Source organism: Bombyx mori, chromosome 1, assembly GCF_030269925.1.
Source record: "Bombyx mori chromosome 1, ASM3026992v2".
In the NCBI taxonomy this organism is placed as follows: Eukaryota; Metazoa; Arthropoda; class Insecta; order Lepidoptera; family Bombycidae; genus Bombyx; species Bombyx mori.
The window spans coordinates 17,364,666-17,382,088 of NC_085107.1; the positions used below are offsets into that span (position 1 = coordinate 17,364,666).

General features: G+C 36.3%; 1 long non-coding RNA gene across 1 annotated transcript; it reads left to right on the forward strand.

Annotated features, from left to right (window-relative positions):
* The first annotated feature begins 1,124 nt into the window (after positions 1–1,124).
* On the forward strand, positions 1,125–7,338 carry LOC101738150 (uncharacterized). Its single transcript, XR_210081.5, has 4 exons — positions 1,125–1,284; positions 2,509–2,591; positions 3,771–3,950; positions 6,999–7,338. It is a non-coding gene; the product is annotated as an uncharacterized LOC101738150 (long non-coding RNA).
* Positions 7,339–17,423: the final 10,085 nt, after the last annotated feature.

Genomic DNA, 17,423 nt, shown 5'->3' on the forward strand with positions numbered 1-17,423 from the left:
GCTAAAACATCCATATAGTTCATTTAATTTTATTGTTATTACTTTCAATCATACCAAATAACTGTAGTAGATCTAATATTATTGTAAATTTATTTTAATATTTACAAGTTCGTACAGAAACACGATGATGATGATTTTTTTATAATAGTGACATCTAGCGTTTCTTAATGTAATCATTTGCAAGTTCTTACTTTTGACATTCAATTGACTTCATTTAATCAAGTCAATTGGAAACTATTTGATATATTACGAATGCGACAGATGGCGATAAGATCGAGTTATACCTATGTTTTAGGAAAGAGCAGTATAGTAAAGTTGAAAAAAAAAAAAAGTATTAAATGAACATTAATAATACTTAAATCAATATTTTCATGATAACGTCAATTTTTTATGCACTTTTGTAACTTTTTTTTTATTGCCCGTGCAGGCAGACGAACGTACGGCCCACCTGATGGTAAGTGGTTACCGTCGCCCATGGACTTCAGCAATGCCAGAGGCAGAGCCAAGCCGCTACCTACCATTAAGTATTCTCCGCAAGCTTCGTTTGAAGAAGGATATGTCATAGCGCTCGGGAAACACCGTGGAGGGGAACTCATTCCAAAGCCCGATGGTATGTGGTAAAAAAGATCTCTGGAAGCGCACTGTGGTTGAACGTAGTAGCACCAGGTAGTATGGATGAACTCTACCCCGGTGGCGGGCGGTACGATGGTAAAAACGAAATGGCGGTATCATCTCATACAATTCCTCAGAGCACTCCCCATGGAACATACGGTACAAAATACAGAGGGAACTGAAGTCCCTCCGCAGACCCAGAGGTTCCAAATCACATTTTATGCCAAGTCTATATACATAACGTCCTCTTTCTAAAACAAGTCGTATTTGAGACAGATCTGATTTAAAAAAAATATCCACAAACAAGGCAGAATCACATCTCTGCTATATCCTGTTCAGAATTTCCTTGTGTAAAATTTTTGTCTGGAAGAGAGCGCTTTTAGCGTTAAAACCACTCATTGTAGATGTTACATTCAATCTCATTTGTCATCATGGTGGCAAACTGAAATCATCGACGGGTATAACGACTCATTTAAAACTCTATGGCAAACAAACGCTTACCTTTACAAAGTATAGGTACTATTAGGTAATAAACCAAATAGTTGACTATATGTCAACTTTTTGACATTTTTCATCAAGAATCCTCTCAAATGAATTTTCTGTGTAAAAAAAATTATCAATATTAACAAAATACGACAAAAATGTAATTAGAAATGGCTGATAAATCTTGTGGTATGTAAATCTGTCGAAGTTAAGAATAATATATGTGTGAATAAGTTAACATTACACCACTACAGTTATTACTACTTAGTAGGTAACTAATGAATCCCCTGGATTCAAACAAAATTACCCTACCTTGATCAACTTCTCGCCTATAAGCCGGATGAAAACATATCATGAAAATATTTTGATTATTAACTGATCATATTTAATTATGTATTTAAATAAACCTATGATAATGAAAAACTCAGCAGTATAATATGTAGTTTCTGCTTATTTTTAATTTAATTTAATATATTATATAATTCAAATTGATGCATCCATGGCATACGGGAGTTCACATATAAATCACTACTGACTGATTCGATGATGAAATTGTTAGCACTCCTGACTGCTGGGTCGTGGGCTTGAATTCCACATCCTTAACGATGGTAGAGCCTAAGGGGCTATCCAACTACGCGTGGACCTGAAAGAATCACTAACACTGGCCCTAACAAGAGCAGTGCTTCGATGAATCTACTACCGGATTAGAATCACGACCCACTGAGAAGATCCAGCCAGAAACTCATTAGGCGAGAAACGCCGAGCTCTTCGACGTATTCTACGAGTTCGACGAGGACGGTGATCGGAGCTTGAAGAGCACCGAGATTGGATCCGGGAGGTCTGAAAAGACAATATTTCGGGCGACGACGGTTTTGCATTCCCCGTCGCATATGTTCCGAGCCAAGCGACGGGAGAACGGGGGAAAATAATTACATAACTAGCGGCGGCCACGATAAGAGGGTTATCGTATCGAACCGCTTTTATAAAGTAGCGTTCTGACGCTTCCTCATGATACTTTTTTATCGATTTTAGATTTAGATCAAAGTGAGGATCAAAACAAACATTATTTTGGTCCATAGATTTGTTTGTTCTTTAAATGAGTGTTTAATATATATATATGTATATATTTAAATGGATATAATAAGTATCTACTGTCTAATTCCTATAATTCGTAGTAGGTACAGGTAATTCTAGTTTGGGATCAGATGACCGTCTGTGACTGGTCCTCGGTTATAATAAAATAAAATGTTAATATTAAACCGGAGATTAAATCGTAATATGTTAATCAAATATTTTCATTTTATTTGATAATTACATTCCATATTTAATATATTATAATATTATGGTCATAACATTAGCCTATACCGTGTTTGTGACCTACAACGTATAACATTTGTACATTGTCATTTCCAGAGCAATGTTCTCCAACCCTCCCCCCTCCAATATTATTGATGATGAAGATATTAAAGTACATACGGAAATTATTATTTTAAATGGTGCGTTTGGTTTTCCGTATTAATTATTTGGAGTAGTTTGAACTTTTTTATTTTCTTTTCGATTAATTAGTTTTACATTCAAACTTTTAGTATCATAATTATTCTGTAGTTTATTTTTGTTTGGGATAAACTATAGTTTCTTATAGCAGAGTTAGTTTTTAATGCAAATATTTTACTATCTCCAGTAAAAGTTGATAAGTTTTCGTCTCTGATTCGTACTTAGATTTGCATAAAATAATTGATAATGCAATAATAAAAAACCAAGTAGTGTTATACTGAAAATGGGCCTTTGTTTAATTTCCTATCCATATACATATGTATATTAAAACTAATAGCCACGGAGCGACATTGGAAAGCTGTGTTTTCTATCTTTTTTGGCTATACAAAACGATGAAAATAAACTCGTGCTGTTCGACTCTACTGCTATACGAATCCTTCTTCTCCTTTGTCTCACTAGGTGGGGTCGGCACAGCTAATGTTTCTATTCCATTCTCTTCTATCAGCCGTCATCTCAACTGCCTTTGTAGACAGACGAGCATACGGCCCACCTGATGGTGAGTGGTTACCGTCGCCCATGGACTTCAGCAATGCCAAGGGCAGAGCCAAGCCGCTGCCTACCGCTTAATACTCTCCACAAGCCTCGTTTGAAGAAGGACATGTCATAGCGCTCGGGAAACACCGTGGAGGGGTTCTCCATTTCTCTCTCTCTCTCTCTCATATCGTCATTCTTTCACTCCATCCATGTCTTTTTCGGTCGACCTCTTCCCCCTCTACCTTGCACTACCATTTCCATACTCCTGCTAGTCACATGCATCTACTGTACGAACCCAATGACTTTAAAACATTAATGTTAATAATAAAAAAACCTTGTAAGATACTGCTACTGACATGATGTATCATGATTTTTACTAGTAGTAGGACCTCTTGTGAGTCCGCACGGGTAGGTACCACCACCCTGCCTATTTCTGCCGTGAAGCAGTAATGCGTTTCGGTTTGAAGGGTGAGGCAGTCGTTGTAACTATACTTGAGACCTTAGAACTTATATCTCAAGGTGGGTGGCGCATTTACGTTGCAGATGTCTATGGGCTCCAGTAACCACTTAACACCAGGTGGGCTGTGAGCTCGTCCACTCACCTAAGCAATAATTTTTTTTTTAAATAAAATCTTTATTTTCAACAGTAGCACAAGATGACCAACCCAGAGTTCCCCCCGAAGTCAGCAATCTGCAGCCAGTTTGATCTGGTCGAAATAGTTTTTATTTGTGTAGCTTTCACGTTCCTCCTCATTATTTTATCGCAAGCCTGCAGAATTTTAGCGTCAGGATTCATCAACTACACCTTTTGAAATGGATCCACAAGCGTAAGTTCCTTATCTATACTAATATTATAAAGCTGAAGGGTTTGTTTGTTTGAACGCGCTAATCTCAGGAACTACTGGTCCGATTTGAAAAATTCTTTCAGTGTTAGATAGTCCATTTATCGAGAAAGGCTATAGGCTATAACATCACGCTAAGACCAATGCAAATAGAGCACCAATAAATAATAATGTTTCAATATCGGGGTTTTAATCCCTTTTCAGAACTTCCACTGCGTGCACTGCGGAAACGGTTAAAGTTTCGCCAAAGTAATGTGTGAGAGAATTGTTCCCCTTTAAAAGATCTAAAAAAAGTGCGCGACAGCATGATTATATCTATATATTAAGAATTCAGAATCGATTCAAGCATTCTCGAGAAGTCGGTGAACATACATAGATAAAAAAATATGGTCGAATTGATAGCTTCCTCTTTTGAAGTCGATTAAAAAGCGTGATTTTGGTACTTTAAATAACAATTCACATATACACTATATACATTCTATAATTCAAAAATATTTTCACTGTCTACGTAAATGAAGAGGCGACAAAAATTTAGCGTTTAGCCAAAGTAACTACTCCACGCGGACGAAGTCGCGGGCAAAAGCTAGTATATATATATTTGGTTAATATTAATACAGCGGAAACATTACAAATATGCAGCAATTAAAAGTGTATTTTAATTTTATTGTAGCCGGATTCATATTTAAGGTTTTAATCCGTTCTGGAGTTTAGACGCATATTATACGAAATAATTTCCTTAATTTAATATTATTGTATGTTGCAATACAGTCTTTAGCATCGAAAGAAATAAGAGATTCTAATTAATTGAGCAGCTGTGTTACAGTTGCATTAAAATATTTGTTGTTCACAAAGAAAATAAATTATGCGATAGAATCGCGATATACTATGAAGATCCGACGAGAAACTCAGTATGTTGAGTTTATACGCTAGGTTGCCCCTCGAGCGAGTAATGGAAAAAGCATTAGCGAAATGCATGGTAGGTATTGGAACCACCAGCTACTTGCGGTCGTTATATTATGAAAGGCATTACCAAATACCTGTAGTTATGCCTTCGTTCAATTCTAAAGCACGGCTTCTGCGTATGTAATTCTGTGTTTTGTTACCAAATAATTACAGATTCTATCGTAGATAGCGTGCATCGTGTCATATACGAGCATCACTAGTATTACTAAAACTAATTTTATCGGAACAAAGAAATTAATATTAAAGGTTATATTTCAATTACTGTTCAAAATTATACTGATTTTGGTTTAAAGATGTAAGAATAATAGTCGCCAGGGAAGAAATAAATATAGGTATATATGGGACGAAATCCTTTTTTTGTTCGAGTTGAAGAGATTGCTCTTGTTGCGGAGACCTTAACAGCTTCACTTGGAAGCGTCGGCAAGTTCGAGGGCTGAGCCACAAGGGATAAGCTATCTGGGTACCTCAAAGGGAGAGCCTAACTGTTTGAATGAATCCACCTCTGAATCGAAACCGCAACTGTTAACTAAGCGTCGTGCTACCACTTACATGGGAATATGAATGGCCCTATTCGAGGCCTATCCCGGACTGTGAGAGTAGCAATGAGACATGCTGTGTCCTCGTCGCACAAACCGGTACCGACCTGTCGCTGCCGATCATTGTGTCCGAAAGCGATCCTCTTGCAAAAGCAGGTGGCCATAGCGCGTCGTAAGAGAAAACGTTATTTTTACCAATAACCCGTCACTATTGATTCAGGGACCGGCTAATAAGGCTCCCTAGAATCCTGCCTGATCCTTTCGAAATGGCGATGTCGTATAGGTTGGCTTCTGATAACCTACCTAGAGTCCCGGTAGTCTGTGCTAACAAGTACCGTTCGGTTTTTCGAGTGGTCATGGTGGCGAGCAGACACATTCTTGGCGCAACTAGCCATTTTGCCTCCAGCCTATCTTCCAAGGCCGTACGAGGCTGAACCTAAGATCGGCTCATCCATGGCGCGAACGCGGGCTATTGAGCGACAGCGGGCCTTAGTTCACTTAGCTCCTATATGCCCCACCCAACGCACACGTCCGAGTTTATAAACCCCCCTACCCAAACAGACATGTCCTTCTTCAAACGAGGCTTGTGGAGAGTATTATGCAGTAGGCACCGGCTTGGCTCTGCCCCTGGCATTGCTGAAGCCCATGGGCGACGGTAACCACTCACCATCAAGTGGGCCGTATGCTCGTCTGCCTACAAGGGCAATAAAAAAGGTACGCGATATTTTAATTTTAATTATCATCTTGTTATTTTCATTCAGTGACGATAAAATGGACAAGTTGACTATCATTCCCGAAGCAACAGTAATCTTGCACGCCATAATGGTCTGCAACAGAACTAAAAGATAATGGTATTATTTATATTTCGAAACGCGTTTATATAATACACCGGACTTAGAATAACGCGACCCACTTCGGTTTGTTACTTTTGTAAGTAGGCTAGTTTTGTTTTTTTTTTGCATTACGCAAACTTTAGGCCAAGGCGGAAGGCCCTGTCAAACACGATGACTCTGTACTTGTAACGTAACGCTACAATGCTCTACAAATTTATGGGAATTCTTTATAATTAAAATACGCTTTTAAAAACTGAAACTTTCCAATATTTATTTTTTTAGAATTTAATAGACATTTGGCCTCTTTGGATATGTTTTGAGTTAAGTTTTGTTTATTTACTACTGGTGGTAGGACCTCTTGTGAGTCCGCGCTGGTAGGTACCACCGCCTTGCCTATTTCTGCCGTGAAACAGTAATGCGTTTCTTTTTGAAGGGTGGGGCTACCGTTGTAACTATACTTGTGACCTTAGAACTTATATCTCAAGGTGGGTGACTCATTTACGTTGTAGATGTCTATGGGCTCCAGTAACCATTTAACATCAGATGGGCTGTGAGCTCGTCCACCCATCCAAGCAATAAAAAAAAAAGGTTATATATTATATTAAATATGCAGATGTGAACCCTGCCGGTCACCTTCACAATGTTACGAAACAAGAATATTTAACGCATCGTGTCTACAGGATGTCTTTTGGTTGTGTCAGGTCCACAGAAAGCACCAATAGTCCTTGCTGCACCTCAATATGTTGCACGTCGAAGATTGGCTTAGAAGATATCGCCTGTATAGCTGTTGCAGTGATACTCATCCTGATCGTCATGTCCCAGGCCTACAAAGCGATCAGCAGGCGGTTCCGTAGACGCAGACGAAGGTGCCATTGAAGCAATCCGAATAACGTATAAGAAGAATTCACTAGCAAATTGGGATTCAATAATGAATTCTCCACCAAAAGCTTTCAACATGCGCTTCTAAAGAGGTCTGAGTCTGTCTGTCTACTATTTATGTAACACTTGAATGATCTTTCGAAATATAATTCTGAACTCGTTCATATCGCTTTTGTTTCATCAGGCAACATGTTTCTAAGTTACTTGCATGTTTTTTTTATTATTTTATTGCAGTTGTAGACAGACGAACATAGAACCTAACTAATGAATGGTGAGTGATTACCGTCTCTAATGGCCGCCAACAATGTTAGAACCGAGTCACAGCTTGCTATTCTTATAAGATAAATAATTATAATCATTGAACTTAAGTTTCAAATGGTTATAGGTCCGGTCTCAAACCGGAACGCCGGATTGTTTTACATCAGAAATGGCTGTGCTGGTAGTGGTAGTTGAAGCTAGCGTCGCTATAAAATTCAAACTCCGCCGGCAAATGCAAACATTTCTAATTCTATATCAATCCACATGCGCCCAAGTGACTTCAAAATGAAAGAATAACATTGTGTAATGAAAATCACACACATTAACAGTGAATTGCGACTTGTGAGCTCGCGCGGGTAGATAGGTACCCGTCATCCTACCTATTTCTGCCCCGAAATAGTATTTCGTTTTGGTCTGAAGGGCGGTACACCCGTTATACTGTGAAATATATGCTTCAATCGCATGTCTCCTGATGAGTGACGCATTCAAGTTGTGACGTTGTCGGTTAACACTACCAGTTAACTTGAGGTCGTATCGCCCGTCCATGCAGTAACAGAAAGTAGTTTTTTTCCCCTACCTAATAACTGGTAGACTAGGCTATTGCAGCTACGCTCGAACTGGTGGGTGAGCTCACGAGCTCATCCTGAGGAAATTGCTAACACTAGCCCTAGCAAAAGCAGTCCTTCTGTACAACCATCGGATCGGGACCCACTGAGAAAATCCGGCGAGAAACTCAGTGAGTTGTGTCTATGGGCTTGAAAAGCACTGAGAGTAGATGCGGCGGATCCGAGAAGATATGCTTAGGGCGACGGCGACTTTTGCTTTGCCCCGTCGTCTGGGTCTGAGCGGCGCGGCGGCTTCGATTAGGGGTTATCGTGACGCGCCGTTTTATCAAACGTAATGTCAACCAGTTTGGGTTTTTAATGCGCCCTATCACTAATAATATGTATAATAACTACGCTAACTTATAAACCATAATAAGAATAATTTGTTAAAATAGAGAGCCAGATATGTTAAGTGAAAAAATGTAGCAGCTACGAACACCGAGTATTTTAAAGCGATTGGTTAAGTACTGCTACAACGGAGTTTAACAATGTGAAGTAAATTGGCATTTATACGCTAAGTTTTTCACAAGATGAGCATCGTTTAGGCAAAAGTGGATTTTCCATTTAGAGCAAGCACACTGAGACAGATATTTTTTTTGCTAACATTGAACTTCTGAATAAACCTTGAAATTTAAAAATCTTTAGATATTTTAAACAAGGTTTATTTTGCAACAAAATAAATTGTTTTAGAATTACCTATTCTTTAAATAATAAAAATAACTGTAGCTTTACTGTAAACGTTTTTAAAGTAATTTATTATCCTTGAGACAACAATCCAGTAAACAATTTTCTTTTTTTATATCAGATTAACGTTATTACTCTTACTACTTACTGTCTCTACCTACTTAATCAAATATTCGGTTTGTAAATTGTTAGCAATTTAATGACATAAGCGTAGACTTCGCTCATAAGTTACAAACGACTTATAAGAATCGAAAATCCTGTCTGCCCTTTAGTGCAAATAACCTTGGCCTGTTGAGGAGCGACTTTCATCTTCCGTTGCTAAGTACATTCGCGTGCACAAGTGTTATAGATTTAAAAAAAAACAATCTAAAAAGCTATTAATTGGCATTCAAACAAGCACGAAAATTTTGAAGTAGCACACTGTTTATGTGATGTTTTCCCAGTTTGTTTGATCGTCTCAACCTCGGTCTCGGTGTAATGAGCGTGAATGCAAAATTAATTATCAATTGTGGAAGACAGTCAGTCAGAACAGACACTTAAATTAAAGGCTATTAAAGTAGAGCGAAACGAAATACACAAAAATGTTCACGCTTTTCTACTTAATCTATTTAGAGTTGCAAACAGGTGCATCTAGATTCATGTTTCATCTATGCTAACCTAATTTCGAACTTTACAACATAAATAACGGTTTGCAATGATGTAGTTTTTTTGTAGTGTTCACATGTCTGATTTGACTAATCACTACATAGTGTAAAACAAAGTCGCTTTCTCTGGCCCTATATCCTTATGTATGCTTAAATCTTTAAAACTACGCAACGGATTTTGATGCGGTTTTTTTTAATAGATAGAGTGATTGAAGAGGAAGGTTTATATGTATAATAACATATATTAAATAGTGGAGAAATCAATAATAAATTGCAGTTTCCGAAGCGAAGCGAGGGCGGGTCGCTAGTTTAAATTAAAAGTGAAATTAGCAAATATTTTTTTTGTATTCATCGTTGATAGATTTTACCAAAGCGTTGATAGATTTAACATTAGTCTGTTTTATATTATACATCTATTTTGTTTGGATATTTAATACGTAAAATTTTGAGTGCATTGACCTCATTTCTCAAAAGTATTTTTTATTTACCAGTCCCTCTATGGAATGACATAAGAGGTACTTATTTTCACACAAACATTATTTCATTTTCTAATAATGTAATAATGTAAAAAGTTTATATCTGAAATTCAGAATTGGGATCGACTATATTACTTAAACTATTTCAAAATTGGAGATGAAAAAAATTAGATTATCTTGATAGACCAGTGGAGTTCTAATTATAAAGGCCATGAAGTAGATAATCAGGAAAATTACCGTTCTTACACCACTTAAATAGAATAAATAAAAAGTTTAAATAAAAAGAGTTTAAATAAAAATAAGAATAAGATAAATAATGTGCTCCTTTGAATAATATTGTATTTTTTTATTAGTGAAATATGAACTAAAGTGTAAATATCGAACTTTATAGATAAATAGGGATATTTATGCCCTGGAAATACAGGATTGCCCTGCAGTGATAGTTTTATTGTTCAAGTATCAACGCTTATTTTGTATCATTTTCACACTCGGACCAATTTCAATTCTCCCCTAATCTATGCTGAGACAACTCGGGACGGGCTCAAGCCCCATCAATGAGGCAAATTAAACTGGTATCCTCAAACTGCGATTATTACTTGGACTATATAATAATACATGGACATTGGAAACGCCTAGACACTTTCGCGTTCAGTGACTTAAATTACCAATTTATAAATCTTTTAAACAAAGAACTAATAAGGTTTATAGCTTTACTGTTATGTTCACACGGCACACACGTTCTCTGAGTTTAATTACATGGATATTTTGTCGGTACACATATCTACACACATTGTTTCATAATATATTATTACATGTAATAAAATGTAAGTGCCTTAACTTTCAGACGTTCATATAATTCTCTCCAGCTATTTCATAATATTTTTAAAGTTGTGCACTTAATGATCCAATTTACTGTAGGTACGTTTAGTTTCCGACCATCACGCTCATTTTTGCTGTTGCTCAAACAAACATACGCTCGCGCTTTAAAGACAACAGAACGACAATATCATAGATTATACACTTATGGACAATATTGTTGGCAGATACTATTTTGACCGAGTGCACTTTCAATTAATAACATTGATATATAAAAACCCATTTTCTAATACATCAATGATTAATAAACGATTCGCTGCGTAATAAATAATATTATGGGATCAAACGACTTTGTATGATCGACGTATCATATATATTATAGGAAAAATGACAAATATAATCCACATATAACAAGCAAAACTAGACGGCCTAACCTTACATTACTCATTATTGAATGTAGGTCATCGACCCTCCGGCACCTCGGCCTAATGACATAACTGACTGTTGCAATCACAGTACCAGTGCATATTTACTTTGTCTCTTTCCACCATCACATTATTAAATATATGCCATCCCTTTCTCAAGTTTTGCAATGTGTATTTGTTAATGCACATTGCTTAGTCATTGTGATGTATTTTTTTTTTAATAAAATTTATTATAAATTACTTTACCGTAATTAGCACATCTGTCAATCATTTTTTTTTCTAGCATCGTACCGATTTCCTTGTAGCTAAAATTACGAATTTAATGTTTTAAAACCGAACTATTTCTACAACAGTATGCTTTATTGTACACCAACACATACATGTATTACGTCATTACATTCATTTCTTAGGACAAAGCACATGGGCGGTTCTGTTGGTTTTTTAAATTTCACTAACCTAAAGAATAGTAGAGCCCACCTGGCGATGAATGATCAGCGTCGCTTGTGGACACCTACAATGCACTTGATTATTTAAAAAAATTGTATAAAAATATATTTTTAATTAGAAAATGCATATTTTTAAATATTGCGATCTAGGATGAAGACTCTTCAAACCGGTACCTACGTAGACAGCTTTGCTGAGAAATAGGATAGTAGTAGTAGTACCCGTAGGGGCTTTCAGTACGCCCTAGCAAGGGAAAAGATGGGGCGGTGCTGTTCTAGATAACATACAAAATAGATACAAAAACCGCCGTGGCCCGAAACATGTCGGATCTCCCGGATTCACTCTCGGTGCTTTTAGGCCACTCAAGCAAATGTCACCGTCCTCGTCGAACGCGTTGATTACGACAGAGTTCGACGAGCGAACTAGCCGTGAGCCCACCGAGTTTCTCGCCGGCTCTTCTCAGTGGGTCGCGATTCCGATCCAGTGGTAGCGAGCACTAGCCTTGCTAGGGCTAGTGTTAGCAAATTCTCTCAGGTTGAGCCCGTAAGCTCACCTACCCGTCGGGGCGGAGCTGGAATAACCTCTTAGGCTACCAGCAAATAGGTAGAAAAAAATAATTAGGTAAATATTTGTATAAACTTTGCTCTGGCCTTATTTCTTTTGATGATGTCAGCTTTAAGTAGTGGTCACAAATAAATCACGAATCACTCGGAACATCTGGGTCAACGGAGGGACTTTGGTTCTCTTTGTGTTTGGTAACGTTTGTTCCATGGAGAATGCCACAAGGACTTGTCGAAGATGATCCCTCCCGTCTCCTTTTTACCGTCACACCTTCCGCGACCAGAGTAGAGTTTATCCATTCAGACAGTGCGTTTCCAGAGATCCTTTTTTACAGGTTACTATCCGGCTTTGTAATGAACTCCCCCGTACGGTGTTTTCTGAGCGCTATGACATATTATCCTTTAAATGAGGCTTGCGGAGACAGCTCAGTGGCAAGCAGCGACTTGACTGAGCCCCGGGCATTGCCGACGACGGTAACCACGGTACCACGAGCGACGGTAACCATTCTCCCTTAGATGGGCCGTAAACTCGTCTGCCTAGAATGGCTATAAAAAAGGGCATTATTAGTTCTTTCATTATCTATATTATTATACTCGTATTAATACGTGAAGCAGAAACTTTGTACCCCTTTCTACGAAAATTGCGCGGACGGAGGAGTATGAAATTTCCCACACTTATGAAGAATATAGAGAAGAAATGCAGTTTTTTTTTTAAATTATGCATAAAAATACATTATATCAATAAAAAAAGACATTACACACACTACTATATATTTGACATACACAGGTATACATACTATCTGTTTAGTCTCAAACTGTTCTTATTGCATAAAGTCTGTGGTCAAATGGACAATAGATTAAATATTGTTTGCCTTTATTAATATTTGTCTAAAGTGTATTCTTCGTGAAGTCTGTGATTATAGAAGTATAATGGTCTTTGAAAATAGATTCATAATATTGTATTTATAATTTAAATTAATTATAGTCGAATTTCGACTACCGGGGGACGACTAGTTTATATAAATACATGCATACCTTAATTTGAATGTAATTACCCATTTCAGTACAATAGGTACAGGCAGTCGCGTGATGGAATTTAAATTCATTCAATTAACATAATTGTTAATAATTTTATTTCTCTAATATGCATATAAATTACTTAATTAAAACAAAACTTCAGGGTCTCATTACGTAAATTTTTAATATTGAACTCTGCGAGTTACCGATCTTCGCCGTGACACTCGTTCGCTAAAAACAATTCGCGCCCCACCGTTCCTTGTAGGCTTGTAGGTATTTTTAATTCAGTTGGAAGGATAACCGGTGGTCCGGTGGCTTCCCAGCAAAGCTAGGACGGGTGGACGAGCATGAGCGCAACCGGGACGAGTGGGAATTAAGAGGCCTAACAGCTCAAGGATAGTTGCTTGATAACTGCCAGTTTACCACCGGATCGGAATTGCAACCCGCTGGGTAATCCGGCGGACTATTCAACGGTATGTGGTTATGGGTTCTCTGTCACTTAAACTCTTAGTCGTGTTCGCCTATGTTACGGCTTACCTACCGTTAGAAATAGAAGCGTTGAATAGTACTGCAAGGGGATCGATTGGAATTAACTGGACGTGTCCAAACGTCGACGGCAACAAAAAGTGAAGAGAATTAAATTGAAGAATTGCACGAATATCAACATGACTTGGTTTTTGCGTTGAGTTGAAATACGAATGATCGCATAAACAAATGAACTAACAAAAGAAAGGACTCTGTATTAAATTTACATTATTCAAAGTCAATTTCGATTTAAATTTTGCATTGTATGCAAATTTGCTCTGAAAAATGATTAAATTATCTGTCTATACAATATGCGTATGATACAAAGCTGCTTCGCTGTTTGTTTGAAAAGAGAACAACTCGGAAATAAGATTTAATAAGCATACAAGCGTTGTCCTCATCAACAAACAACCATTATGAACGGCAAAAGTTTACAGGAGTTAATAATCGCAGAATTATCTATTGTATAACGTATTCGTATCAAGCTATCTTCAGATTAAGAAAATTTCAATAAATTATTATTTAAGAGACGAAATTTGACTCCATTGTCTAACTAAAGTTATTGTCACCTTGAGCCGCTTTTAAAATTGAGTAATAATTAACAAAAGAGAACCTAATATTATTTGCGTAATCTTAAAGAGTTACGAAAAGATGCCTGTTTTTGTCTTACTTAGTAATGTTCCCTTCGGTAAAGCAATGAAATTAAAAATAAATAATAATTAAAAAATAATAATACGCTTTTGTACTTAGTTTAACTAAGCAGTAGAAAATAATTTACTAGAAGTTAAAAAAAAGTGTAGGGAATGCAGAAAAGAATCATTTTATCGTGAAAATAAGTTGGGCGATAGATATCGATTATTGGATTTCAATAACCGATAGTGGTATACAACAATTTTATTAAAATATCTTGAAAAGGAACGGTTACTAATTACAAAGAAGGCAGCAGACGCATATGCCTTGGTGAGTGGCACAAAACGCTACTGTGTTTTTAACGTTAATCCTGAAGATCCTGATCAGGATAATCGAACAATTTTATAAAATGATTATATTCGTCGATTATTTTCGTCCTTATGCAGTGTTGCCAAGTCTCAAATTAATCTGACGTTTTGAAGTGCATGAAAATCACGTTCAAAGATACCGGTACATAGATACATACCAAACTAATAAAGCGTGTTAAAAATTGGCAATCTATTATTAAAGGTTTGATTAGATATGCTGTTTAAATTTTATGGTCTCTTACCTCCTCGTATAGTACCTATATGAAGACAATGCGATTATGTAAATTAACTTCTCAGACAATTTTCTAGTTTAATCGTTTATTTTGTTATTTTAATATTTACATTTAAATAAAACCTTTTTATTGACGTCTGTAGTTAGCATAAACCTCACATTGTTTTTTTTACACTCATTGTATTCACACTTGAATAATTATGCAATAATCTGCTATGTATAATGCAATGACTTCTTAAAATCATTTTTAAACGATATTTATGTAAAATCATGTGCGTGCCAGGCAGGCTTTTCTCTCTTCGTGGCCATGACGGACATACTCGTATGTGTCCACGGAATGCTTTCCTCTAGGGCCACACCAATATTAAGAGTCGTCCAAAAATCGTTGAGGTGTTTTTTCGCAAATATTGTCAAGAAATAACTCAACAAGAAATAAAATAATGGGCGACTTACGGAAACAGTGACTTCTGATTATTTTCCGAGGGATGTCAAATGACAGATACGGTGTCCTTTTTGTCGGTATCCCTACTTAATCGCTGGTAGCCTGAGAGACCATTCCATCGGTATCGAACTCACGGACTCAGCCTGAGAGAATTTGTTAACACTAGCCTTAGGCCCTAGCAAGAGCAGTGCTTCGCAGAGTCTACCACCGGATCGAAATCCCGAACCACTGAGAATATCCGGCGAGAGACTCAGTGGGCTGTGTCTGTGGGTTAATTTACGTATAGGTAAGTCAGTCAGTAGTAACAGGATGGGTGAACTAACTCGAGGACTCCCGATCTGCCCAATGTGCTAGAAAGGCCTAAAAGCACCGAGAATGAATTCGGGAGATCCGACAAGACATGATTCGGGAGACGGCGGCTTTGGGTTGCCGTAAATATTTATACCTTGATGACAAAATATTTGTACATACTTGTATGTCATGACGGTAAAATCGTTAATCATAACATATGACCCGAAAAGGTCATTCGTTTTTAAAATCAAATAAAATTAATAATTGTATTTAAATGAAACAATCAACTTGAATAAATTTAAAACAAGAAAAAAAAGAAACGTTAATAAAAATATTACAGGAATAGGTAACATGTCATTTCAATTGATGGCGTTTAAATGTGAAATTAAATAATTAAATCCATTGTATTTGTTTGCTTGTCCGTGTAATAATTTATTTTAATTCACATCTTTTGTTTTGTTAAATGAAATTAAATGAAATTATTTCTACGTTCTCTATTATACAATTAAAATATATATTTTTTTATCGCGAATACATACAATGAATACATCATATATGCTATTTCGGTATTACTAAGTCTAATTTAAATGTCGAAATCCGACACAAGGCTTAGGCTGTAGAGCGTACCAACAAATTATTATTCATATTTTTAACACCAAATTTATTTATTGTACGTTACTTATGTCATAATTGATTGACCAACTCATCAGTTGGCAGTTAGATAAAAGGGGTACATCCAATATCATTTAATAATAAGGTTAATTTTAAATGCCCAGCGAAGCGGGCGAGTACGGATAGTATGTAGGTATATAAAATTAAAAATGCTATGTATGAATACTACATGAAAAAAAAAAGATAATGCATACACTTTTTATTAGGTGCTATTTTACATTATCTAACCTTAATTATTGTTAATCATATTTGAATTATTTTACAGAACGTGAGAGAATAGATTCAGAGAACTAAAACATTTTCACTATACATAAACATAAAAAAAGATAAAATATTTCACGTAATTTTCTTCAAATAAAGCGAATGAGTTTTTTATCGTCCTATTTTGAAATGATTCGCTAAAAAGTGCCTAATATATGTATTTAAGTATCATTACTTTATTTACTATTACTTTTACTAGAAAGTAAAAAAATTGGGATTTTTTTTATAAATCTTATAATTATTGAATAAAATTGGAGAATGTTATATTCCTAAGCTAACATGAGTGTACCAGGCTCACCACAAACCAGGAGGAGTGGCGATTGCCCGTGAGGCACATAACATCTGCCCACAGCAATGATGCTGAATGACGCCCACGACCGCTCTGACAAGAGTTATACGACAAAGGAAAAGGAAAAACTAACTTTACTTTTAAATACGTTGAGGTACTCTAAGAAAGTAGTTTTATAAACTATTAACCATAAATGCTCGTCATTATCGGAACATTCTAACATTAATGTTACCGAGTAAAACCTATTAACGCTACCGTGTACGAAGTCCTTGAAGGCTTCGGAATGTTAACTGATACATTTACTTAAAATGAGGTTGAAGTGAACGGATGAAAATGTTTATATTAAAGATTATTACAAAACTGGGCCACAGTGAAACTCATACAATTTTAAAGAAACATATGCTTGATATTGTAATATTAAATTAAATATATTATAAACATACTGAAGTAGTTAGATAGGTAACGACTTAATTTAAAAAGTAAGATTTCCCTTTCATATCAAAGTATTCGTTTATCAAGCTTCTTCATAAGAGTTTTTAAAACTATAATCTACAGAATTGTTTCAAAACTCCTCAGAAATATAAGTCCGGATTCTCTCAGTAATATAA